Below are 13012 nucleotides of genomic sequence, written 5' to 3'. Positions count from 1 at the left end.
GGGAGGTTAGCCCTAGATAGCCTTTAAGAATCTATACAACTTCAATGATATTATTTGAAGTACTCACCTTAAAGTACTATGAGTTACTAACTCGTGAAGCTGGTGAACAGTATGTGGAAGTTCATTATACTAATCTTTTACTATTTGTAGATATTTTGTACATATGTTTTTTAATGAAATTATATTGTAGGAACATACAAAACAAGCAAAGAGAACAAGATATAACACATTGTCCCCCCCCAAAAAAAAATCAGGAAAAAGGATTTACAAGTATAACATCATTTATTTACATCAAAACAGTACCATAAATCTTAATTATAAAGAAAGAAGTAAAACACTCAAAAGATCTGTTCTCTTTCACAGAGGCCCCAGAACTAAGTCAATGTATCTCCAAGACTATCCTCAAAGGAAATACAGTAAAGAGCAGAAAATGACAAGATGACAAGACAAATGAATAAGACTTGTCAGTTCAACAGCAAATGAAGAGTACTTAAATTAGATAGCAATGGTTATACAATCAAAGGCACCAAAATCCAAGAAACAAAGAAACAATAATCATTCATACCAAACACTAGTATTTACTGTATACCCTTACGCTCCAAACACTGGAGACACAATGAGAATAAACTATTTCTAGTCCTCAAAGAGTTTCCAGTCTACAGAAAAACAGGTGAGGTAAGAACTGTGATTAAATGCTAAGATAAAGATACACAAAAGGCCCCAAGGGAACATGAGATACTTACTAAAACCTTAAGATACAAGAATTCTGGAAGACAGTAACACTTAACACTAAATCCTGAGCTAAGGAAAGAGGAAGAGATTCCATGTAGCCATTTGAGAAAATTCTTATAGCAAAACAAACTAAAAACAAAGTGGAAAGACTAACAGAAAAACAGGGGAAAAAAATTTTATTCATACCTTGAAGAAATAATCTTCCCAATTTTTACAGACATAGTTGGGAAAAAAAGACCATTAAATTCAATGAAAAATGGACAAAAGATGTCAACTGATAGTTCAGAGAATAAGAAACAGAAATGGCCCTTAATCATATGAAAAGATGCTCAACCTCATTGATGAGAAAACTGCAAATCCAAACTACATTTAGAAGCCAATATGTTGACTTAGAAAATTTATAAAACCATACACTTACAATTTTATACTTTTCCACATGACCTTTAAGCATTGTTTACATTTATCAGGAGAATAAGAAAAGCCACCGAATTGGAGAAAATATCTGTAAAAGACAGATCTAATAAAGGACTATTATTCAAAAATATACAAAAACTCTAAAAACTCAATAAAAAAATAAAGAGCCCAATGAAAAAATAGGAAAAAGAACTGAACAGACACCTCACCAAGGAAGATACCCAGATGGCAAGATACACAGATGGCAAGTAAGCCTAAGAAAGCATGTCCTACATTATATATCAGGGAATTTCAAATTTCAATTAATTTTGCTACCACTAAACACCTTATTAAAATGGCTCAAATTGCTGGAAAGGATAGAGAGCAACAGAAACTCTTATTCGCTGCTGGTGAGCATACAAAAGGGTACAGCCACTTTCGAAGACAGGGTGGTAGCTTCTTACAAAATTAAACATACTCCTATCTTATGATCAAGCAATCACACTCCTTCATAGTCACCCAAAAAGAGCTGAAACTTATGTCAACACAAAAATCTACACAAAGATGTTTGCAGCAACTTTATTCATAATTGCTCAACTTGGAAGCAACCAAGATAGCCTTTAATAGTGAATAAACTCTGGTACATCCAGATGATAGAGCATTATTCAGCAATAAGAAGGAATAGGCTATCAAGCCATGAAAAGAGACACAGAGAACACTTAAATGCACATTCCTAAGTAAAAGAAGCCAATCTGAAAAGGCTACATTCTCTATGATTCCAATACATGACATTCTGGAAAAAGCAAAACTTTGAAGACAGTAAAAAGTTTAATGTTTGCTAGAAGTTAGGGGAAAGAGAGGGATGAACAAATCACAGAGTATTTTTTAGGGTAGTAAATAAAACTATTCTGTATAATACTACATTATTATGCATTTGTCAAAACCCATAGATTGTACAACACAAAGAGTGAACCCTAAGGAACCCATGGACTTTGGATGACATCAATGTAGGTCTGTTAATGGTGGTAAATGTACCACTGTGGATAGGCTGTGGACAGTGGGAGAGATTGTGTATATATGGGGATGGGGTATATGGGAACTCTATTTTCTGCTTAATTTTGCTGTGAACCTAAAACCACTCTAAAAAATAGTTTATTAATTTACAAAGTTTATGATTATAATAAAAATCACACCAAGATACTATTTTTCATAAAAATTCCAAAGCTTGTTAACAACCTGTTGGAGAAAAAAGCATGCTTATATACTGATAACAGAAGTACTAAACAGAACAATCTTTATGGAAAGGAATGTGGCAATACCTAACAAAACCTATCCATTTACCTTCTGGACCTACGAATTCCATTTCCACGAAAATATCCTACCTAAGTACCTAAGTACTAAAGGGTAGCAGAATATGCCACGTTGGCATAGGATTGTTTTGAGCTCAAAGACATTAAGTACAAATTGATACAAGAAAAGCTCTCTGCCTTCTCCTTACTGCCTAAAATCATGACATAAATATGTGAAGGTATCCACCACTCTACTAGAAAGAACAGTTAATCACCAGCAACAACTCCAAACTCTTATCAGCTCAGAGATGGCACCAGGAAAACCTACATTACAAACTTTCCTAACTAGCGCTTATCTTAGTTTCCCCACCTATTTACCTTCCCACAATTGCCACCCCAGAAACTCAATCCTTTTTGCTGTTACTTCTCTAAAAATTTCCTGTTCTTTTGTTCTGTGTAAGCCCATGCTCTTTCACTTGAGTTACTCATCACAAGTTTATTAACACATGTGTTGGGGTCCCATGTGTAAGTTCAACGCATGTGTTAATAAACTTGTTTATTGGGGCGCCTGGGTGGCTCAGTGGGTTGGGCCTCTGCCATCGGCTCAGGTCACGATCTCAGGGTCCTGGGATCGACCCCCACGTCGGGCTCTCTGCTCAGCGGCGAACCTGCTTCCCTCTCTCTCTGCCTCTCTGCCTACTTGTGATCTTTGTCAAGTAAATAAATAAAATCTTTAAAAAAATAAAAATAAAAAATAAACTTGTTTATTTTTCTCTTGTTAATCTGCCTTTTGTCTAGACAGGCCCCAGCTAGAGAACCCAGGAAGGTAGAGTACAAATAAACATGGGTACATGTGTTTGTTTGTATGTGTGAAAATGTGTATTATATTTGCAGCACTGTATATAATAAGAAAAGACTCGAAATATTCCAAATATCCATTAGTAAAAGATTCCATTTACCCACCGGAATACTATGCTCCACAAACAAGATAATAATAATAATAAGGAAACTCTACATACGGATACAGAAAGACCTCAAGAGTATATAAGCAAAGAGAAAAAAATACCAAGATGTGGAATACTACATGATTTGCTACTTTTTGTGTAAGAGGTAAGAATAAGTATATTTATACTTACTTATAGCTACATAAAGAAATTTTGAAAAGATATACAAAAAAACTAATAAACATATTTACAGGTGATGCAGGTAGGGGGGAAATACAGTAGTCAAATATAAGAGCAAAACTTCCCAATGTGTATTTATATTACCTTGATTTTTGAACCATGTACATATGTGTCTATTCCAAACAAAAAATAAAACTTAATTAAATACAACGTTAGAGGAAATAGTTAAAGCCATGTACTAAAACCGATGTTTTCATTTTGAAACCAACATGAACTCTAATTTTTTTCTACATACTAAAAATTCAAGACACATAATCTTGGTTCTTTCAGAATTTCTGTTCCATCAAATTACTGAGATACCTATTCTGAGAATGGATAGCTACTTCAGAAACACACAATTAAAGAAACATAATAACAGTTATATGTCCCAGAAATAGCATTTAATATAGGCTTCTCAGACAACAAACACACAAAACTCAAAACATCCCTGTACAAATCTTTCAAACTACTGTTTTTCCCAATGGCTCATCAAAACGAATATCCTCAATATCCCCCTTCCTAGTATACTAGAAAGTCAGATCAGTGGTATACTAAGACACTTCAAACCTAACGAAATTACAGAGATGAATGCTTAAAACAAGATTGCCTGGAAAAGAGAGTCAACGGTAAGCAAGAATAAAGGAAGAATAAATGAACCCAGTAAAACAAACAAACAAAAAATTCACTAAGCGCAACTCAGTGATGCCATCTGTTGACAAAGAAAACAGAATTCATACCAAACTCAATAGCTAACATTATTTGCTATGTACCAGGTACTATGCTACCAAATTTTAATCATTAAGCTACATCTGACTCTCAAAGCAAAATCAATAGAGAAAAAGGAGGAGTAAGTGGGAATTAAATTCACTTCAATTAGCATTAGTATGAATATGTAAGTTAGAGGACAGAGAGCAAAAGAAAAACTTGCCAAGCAAGCCCATTAAACAGTCGATTCCCTTGATAAAGAGAGGCTATAAGAAAATGTTGGAATTATGAACGTATGATGCTAAAATTCATGCTAAAGTTTTAATAATGGCATATGATTATTATAGTCAACTATAGTTCAGAAAAGAAGTTATCCCTCTAAAAAATATAAAACAGATAAAATATGTGGTAAGTGTTAACTGCTGGTCATTGTGTTATTCTTTCCACCTTTTTTATGCTTCAAATGCTCATATAAAGTTTGAGAAGAGTAACACTGTGTTCATATGAGTATTTATGGCTCAAAGAACATTTAGTTTGGGGAGGCACTAAAGGGCAAAGAAAACAAGTGGTGTCATTACCTTGATAAAGAAAAAATATGTTATTCAGAGACAGGAGCAAAAACAAAATATAAAGAAGAAGAGAGATGTAACATATCTATCTTGTAAATACTGATAGCACATATATTCTAAATACATCTCTAATAAGTCCTAAGTCAGCATTACTTCTGGTTGTCCTTATACTTACATTGTAAAAATGCAGTATTTTTGAAAACTAATGGTGCACCATTTTAGTAAGGAGGAAAAAGCCATCATCTTTACTACATAAATGTAAATACAGCCACTTTTAGACATAAAAAACAATTAAAATGTTCAACATAATGACCGTTTTTCAACATCATCTATTTCCTCCCAATTACCTCTGGATATATAGCTGACTTCAGCATTTGTTCATAAACAAATTGTGTCAAATTTTGTGGCACAAATACTGTAAAAGAAGAATACAGCTGCACATCCTTTTAGCAGTACAGGATAGATCTAGATTCTGTTGCAAAATGTTACATGATAAAATCCTTCCTATTGAATAACTAACTGGATAAAAACATCCTATTTCCTTTAGGACCTAAGAAATATATTCATCAATTCTTGAATTTGTGAAAAGAGTTCATGTAGCATACTATCTCCAGACTCACTGTTTAAGAGTACACTTAAATGATCAATTTCATATTATCATACAGTGATGGTCTACATTCACCTTGTGATTTGTCCAGTAATTGTGAAACATCTTCCTCCATCAATTTTGTCATTATGGACAGAAATAAAAAATCTTGCATTCTCAATTTTGCATTTGTACTCAATGAAAGCTATAAAAAAAGAGGAATAAAAGCTACAAAGACAGTGACTTGAGACTTCTTTCATTTTCTTAAAAGCTAGTATAAAACTCTGCACAATGTATGAAGAAAACAGTAACTGTTAAACGTTGATGATTTATTTCATGGCACCATCCTTCTAGGAAACCCCATCACTGTTCCACTTACAATTTTAGTCTGTTTATTTTAGTCTACCTGAGAGTATAATTAATTCTCATTATAGGACAAAAGTTATGTTTATAAACTCACCACAAATACTTATTTTCCAAATACTGAAACACTACCCCCAGGGAAAATACAGGGTTAGGCTCCTGCAAGCCTCTGATCACATTTTCATGAACTGATTAACACGTAACCTGTTTAATGTGTGCTTCTGCTTAAAGACATCTTATAATTAATACATACTGATTCACTAACATTAAATTCACAGCCAACAGCACTATTAACTCATGCTTCAATGTATTTATCTAGTAGGGCATATCACAGCTTTCTTGTGCTTAGAACGCCAGATAGAGCTTCATTACTACACTCAAGAGGTCATTTTAAACAGTGAAATCACCAAAAAAGTATAAAAATGTAAAATATGTGGGACTAAATATACTGCAAAAAAGATACTTGTTTACAGTATGAGAGCTGAAACAAGAAAGCAGAGCACTGTTTTGTTGAACCTCAGCTGGGAGTGTGGACATCAGGAGACTCAATTATTAATGCAGTTCAGCATATATGTGTGTCCAGGAATGACCATAAAATCCCTGTGAATATTTACTGACTGACCAAGGCTGATTTAATAACAGTAAACATACACACTTCACCTTAGACAACCAGTCACAAAATACACAAGATGGTCTATTAGCAGTATTTTTGCTAACCAGGGTTTAAACCTGATACTAGGATATAACCAGCAAGGGGTTCCTGGGTGGCTCAATCCATTAAGCATCTGACTCTTGGTTTCAGCTCAAGTCATGATCTCTAGGGTCTTGAGATCAAGCCCTGAGGGGTGAGCTCCATGCTCAGCGGGAAGTCAGGTTGAAGATTCTCTCCCTCTGCCCCCACCCCACTTGGATGTGCAAGCTTTCTCTCTCAAATAAATGAATGTTTAAAAAAAAAAAAAAGATATAATCAATAATGTGCTCTGAGAATCTTATAAACAAAAAATACTAATAGTAAAGAATGCACTGTCTTCTCAAAAAACAAAAAGGAATGTACTGCCTCCTGGATCCAAAGGTACTACATACTACAGAAACAACATTAGTAACATTCATAACTATCATCTCTTAAAAGCTGCTTATTCAAAATCCTAAAACAGCTGATTTGAAGAAAATTTGAACACTATCATGTTACTCTGTATCCTCTTTTCACCTACAGATCTCAAAATCTTGCTATAGGATATGTGTTCTCCCAAAATGTATATGTTTAAGTCCTAATCCTCAGTACATCAGAATGCAACCTTACTCGGAAACAAGGTCACTGAGGATATAATTAGTTAAGATGAGGTCATATGGGAGTAGGGTAGGCCTCTAATCCTCAAAAGGGGAATTCTGGTCACAGTCACACAGGAAGAATACCATATGGAAATCCTAAGACAGACAGCAAACCACCAAAAGCTAGGAGAGGGCCCTACATAATTCATTCATAAATCAGGGACTAGCTGGTATGAAAGTACAATTACCAACCAAGATCCCAGGCCACAATTAACCTTAATTCTTAGTGTCGTCAACAAGTTTAATGAAGTTCTACACATATTTTTAATTAAAAAAAAAACAAACAAAAACAGATTCCAACAGAAGCTGAACAACCATCAATGTTTTATACAGAGAACAAAAATCTTTGCTGATGTTGTTCAGGTGTATCAATGTCTAAAAAACAATACTGTCAGGAGCACCTGGGCGGCTCAGATGGTTAAGCGTCTGCCTCTGGCTCAGGCTGAGGGTCCTGGCATCAAGCCCTGCGTCTGGCTCCCTGCTCAGCTCAGAGTCTGCTTTTCCCTCTCGCTCTGCCTCTCCCCCTGCTTGTGCTCTCTCTCTCTCAAATGAATAAATAAAATCTTTTAAAAGAAATAAAATAAAAAATAAAAAACAATACTGTTATGGATAGCAACAAGCACAGTAATTTGGTAACAACTAAAAACTGAGGTCTCAAGGAATAAACTTTAGTAAATAGCTAATTTAAAAAAAACACCATTTCAACTTCTTACTAAAAGTTTAATTCTGCCAGAGCTTAAGTTTCAAAATTCTGTCCTACTAATCCTCATTAGTTGCTATAAATATGGGTTTCCTTTCCCTTCTCTCCAAATTTCTCAAAACTCTTAACTAGAGCAATGGAAAGTACACTTAAAATCCACCTCTAAAAATTTAAAGTTTATGCAATACCATTAGTATGAAATTTGTATAACCTCATTCTTATTTAAAAAAATGTCACACACAGCCCCAATATATATGCAAAGAAAATACTGAAAAAATAAATACTAAATTGTCAATACTGGTTATCTACAAGTGGCTTTTTCTTCTTCTATTCTTTAATTGTTTAAAGAACCATATGTGTAGTTGATGCATTTTATGATTTGACTTTTTAAAGATGAAGACATTAATTACTTGAAATTAGGGAATGGCACTGATAAATAATTCAGAGTGTTTTTTCCCCCTTTAAATAACCATAGTGTTAATTTTATTACAGAGATAATAACCAAAAGGCTACTTCACTCAAAGAATGTACAGTGAAATGCCTACAGTGAAATTACCGTTCACTGACACTTTTTAAAGGAACTGTAATACAATGCATATAATGATAATAAGACAAATTAATAAAACTAAACATCTAAACTAAATAAAAACGAAAACAAAAATTACATGAAAATGTTTTTTCTCTAAAATCACCACCAATAGAAATATGGAATGGTATAACCCACAGTCACCAAAACATCTTAATGAGTTCCCTGATAAAAGCTAAAGTTAACATAAAGTAATTTACATGCCTTAGTTGACAGCTCACAATAAAATAATGTTCTTATGGAGACAACTAATTAAATTATAAAATTCGTTTTAACAGATATTCACAAATTTGTACCCCTTTTATACATTCTATTACATACAGGTGTACAGATAGCATACATAGTTTATTATGTGCCTGGCAATGTGTTAAGCACTTTATTTACTCTCATTTAATCCTCATAATACCGTAAGACAGGTGTATCATCACCCCTACTTCACAGATAAAGGCACTAAGATATAAACATTTCCCTATTTATTGAACTGCCATCCCTTTGTTAATATTTAAATATTAAATAACAAGGTCATGTTTCAAGAATTTATTTTTAAAACATACTTAAAATTTTATACCTAGGGTTTTTTTAACATTTTTTTCTTTAGAAAAGTACTTGGGTGGATCAGCCAGTTGAATGTCCAACTCTTGATTCTGGCTCAGATCATGGTTTCAGGGTCTTGAGATCAAGTCCCCCCAACAGGCTCGGTGCTCAGCTTAGAGAGTGCTTGAGATTCTCTCTCCCCCTCTCCCTATGCCCTTCCCTCCCCAACCTGCACTAACTAACTAACTAAAATAAATAAATAAATAAATAAAATCTTTAAAAAATTAGAAGTCCTTTCTGGATGTCTGGCAACCACTGAAATTAACTGCTTTGAGGAGAAAAGAAGTTCATATATAAAGACCCCAATATAAATATAGTATCAATCAAATAGCTGCTTTGCTTTCAAGACCAGCAAGAATAAACCCTCAGAATATACTATCAGAGTTTTTTACTATTTTTTTAGATTCTTGTATATCTGACATCCATTCATCAAAGGACCAATCACATTAACTATATTTTCTTGTTTTCTGTATTCCTGAGGCTGACATTTGGGGAACAGGAGGCTTAGAGACCCCAGGAGAGATGGTCCTCCCCAAGGCTAGCTAATTCCTAAAGATAACAACTGGCCCACAGCATGCCTTCTATAAGCATACCAACCAGTCCCTATCTCCTTATCTAACTCACACACCAAGCCACTATTTCCTTTACCCTAAATCACCCCAGGGCCAGGTAGCGGGAAACTAAAAACCAACCCTACAGCCCAAACCTGGAGGAATTCACCAAATTAGCCCATCCAAACTTTTTATTCTGCCCAGGATGCCTTTACCAAGGAAACCCCAATGAAGGCCATGATCTAAGATCTCCCCTGTGCTCTTGTCTTCTGCCTCTTAACTACCCTAGTGTTTTCCCCTATGGCTGTGCAGCATGTGACTCCCCTTCGCTTGAATCTGAATATAATAAACTTCTTCCAACTTCATTCTTGTTTCCTCTTACGGCCACACTGACTTTAACCATACTATACCCAACATGTACATTCTTACAATTTAAAATTTTACAATTTTGGTTATAACATCACTGATGGCCATCAAGTTCATTAAGAGTCTATAATTTTCGGGGTGCCTGGGTGGCTCAGGTGGTTAAGCCTTCAGCTCAGATCATGATCCCAAGGTCCTGGGATCAAGCCCTACATCAGGCTCCCTGCTCGGTTTAGAGCCTGCTTCTCTCTCTCCCTCTGCCGCTCCCCCTGCCTATGCTTTCTCTGTCAAATATATAAATAAAATGCTAAAAACAAACAAACAAAAAAACTATAGTTTTCTTCTCTTCCTATACATCCAATAAAATACACTGATCATGTGTTTATTCAACAAACTCCTGGGTCCCTTCTGTATGTACCAGTGTTGTCACTATAGTAATGAAGATATATAAAGGCTTCTACCCTTCAGGAACTGACATCGTAGAGAAGATCTTTACCCAAATAATTCCGTGCAACAGGAAGACAGAAATGCAACTTATTAATTTACTGAATGCTAGGTAACTGTGCTTGATACCACACAAAATATTTGACTTGAATCCTTATAAGAGTGATCATAAAGATGTAGGATAGTCCTTCAGCTGGGCAATATTCAAGAGACAGAAACAGAATATGCCGTAGAAAGAATAATCCAGAATTACAAGGATGAACTAGAGCAGGGAGATCAGTAGGAAAGCTGTTGCCACAGTCTGCATAGACAGTAACAATCTAACTAGAATGAAAACAAAGGAATTTTAGCTTGAGATAAGAGGAACCTAAGGGCCTGAAAGTTTAAAATAACTAGCTCAACATCAAATATTTAGCCAGTTACCAAAAAAATGAAAAGACGGGAGAGTTATTTAAAAAACAATCAGTAAGATTTGACAACTCAGTCAATGTCGGTGTTATGGGCTAGGAAGCAGACCCTAAGGTGAATCTAAGGTTTGAACCTAAGTGAGTTCAAGAAACATTAATAAACAAGGAAGAGTTGTTTTGTAGTTTATTTTGGAGAGAAGGACATAGCTAACTTACAGTATAACCATTTCCATTTAAAATGTTCCTTTTTCTCCACATTTTTATGAGTTTTGTAATTTCATAAATATGTATATTTGTCTTTCCTGATTTTCTCCTTCCTATAGTCAGACACCATATAAACTATGGATACCCTATTTAGGCAGACTGGTGTTATAACTATAAATGCAAAGTAAGAATAGAAAGGTGTAATCAAATGCATTTATTTTAAACAGCCTATCATTCTAGGAGGAGCAGAATTTAAAAGTGTGAATAAGCAGAATTTATTCAAGTGTCTATGTTCCTCAAAATGTAAGTACACAAACTACACTTTCTGTTATACACCGAATGTTTCCATCTCCCCAAACTTCATATACTGAAATCCTAACCCACAATGCCATGGTATTAGGAGGTAGGGATTTTGGTAGGTGATTAGGCATGAAGGTGGTACCTTCATGAATGAGATTAGCACCCTTTCCCAAAGAGCTCACTCATGCCATGTGAAGATACAGGGAGAGAGTGGCCCTCTATGAACCAAGAAACAGGGCTTTACCAGACACCAGATCTGCTAGCACTCTGATCTTGGACTCCCCAGCCTGAAGAACCATGAGACATGTACATCTGCTATTTAAGCCACCCAGACCATAATAATTTACAGCAATCTGAATGGACTAAGATATCTTCTAATTATTCATCACTGAATAAACTTTTGAAAATAATGATAAATCTAGCTTCTAACATTTATGTGCTTCTTACAGGAAATAAAAAAGGATCTTTACTTCTTTTATTTTTCTGTATCCATTATATCTCTAAAGTCTGATGGTAAAGGAATTCAATTCATTTTATATCTTGTTCCCATACAGCATTTCTTCTAAACATCACAAACATAATTTTTAAAAAAAATTCTGGCATACTTTTGAAAATTTGTCATAATATGAGCTCCAACAAGGTAACAGAAGACAGAAGTATTTTCATGCTTAATGCAGTATCTGGGGCATAGTAGGAAGACATGTTTGTGGAATAAATGCCTTAAGTTCAGTTTTAAAATAAAAGATGTGCATTGTCTATCTAAAGGCAAAAACAGAAACAGCACATAGCCCACTTTTAGTGTAAGACAGACCTAAAATTAAATTCCTACTCTAATATTAATGGCAGTTTTCTTTCTTTTTTTCTTTCTTTTTTAAAGATGTTATTTATTTGAGAGAGAAAAAGCGAGAGAGATAGCATGAGAAGGTGGAGGGTCAGAGGGAGAAGCAGACTCCCCACTGAGTGGGGAGCCCCATGTGGGACTGGATCCTGGAATACCAGGATCATGACCAGAGCTAAAGAGAGTCATTAACCAACTGCGCCACCAGGCATATTATGCAGTTTTCTTTTAAGAAACATTGAGAACACTCACCACATGCCAGGCACTATTCTTTTCACTGTGTTACCTTACTTAATCATTACAACCATTCTAAGAATGTGGCATGATTATCCTAACAGAAATAAATACTTAGGTACAGACAGGCTAAACAATGTGCCCAAGAAAACACAGCTAAGAAGTCAGTCTGGATCTAAGCACTCTAATTCCAGAGGCTATTTAAAAATAATGAGCGTATTTACATTATTAAAATTAAAAAAAGGTATGCAGTGAAAATCTAGGTCTACCAATCATCAGCCTCTTTCAACCTAGTTCTCATCCCTTATCTTACCTCTATACTAAGGTAACCACTATTATTAGATATATGTATTCCTCCAAGGTATTTCAAATGTATGTATAGGCAAATAAAAATATTTTTTCATATTTTATTTGACATAGTTTTCTATAAAATGTTATATACCTCACTCTTTTTAAAGATGTATATCTTAGAGATCTTCACATATTAGTACACAAAAAACTCCTTTATTCTTTTCTCAATTACACAGCATTACATCACACTGACTGAAGAAATGACAATTTATTTCACCAGTTCCCAACAGACAATCACAAGGTTGTTTCTACTGTTTTGCAATTATAAACAATGTTGCACTTTAATATGTCAATGAGCCATCCTGCACAAG

At 34.7% G+C, this 13012-nt stretch overlaps 1 protein-coding gene across 5 annotated transcripts in view; it reads right to left on the bottom strand.

The window, feature by feature from the left end:
• Nucleotides 1-13012, bottom strand: part of HERC4 (HECT and RLD domain containing E3 ubiquitin protein ligase 4) — a 116477-nt gene that overhangs the window by 90048 nt on the left and 13417 nt on the right. The gene's annotated exons all lie outside the window — the stretch shown is intronic.

Source organism: Lontra canadensis, unplaced genomic scaffold (assembly GCF_010015895.1).
Source record: "Lontra canadensis isolate GAN:19392208 unplaced genomic scaffold, GSC_riverotter_1.0 scaffold3, whole genome shotgun sequence".
Classification (NCBI taxonomy): Eukaryota; Metazoa; Chordata; class Mammalia; order Carnivora; family Mustelidae; genus Lontra; species Lontra canadensis.
The sequence above is the reverse complement of the archived record's forward strand: the minus strand, read 5'-3'. Positions and strand labels throughout refer to the sequence as shown.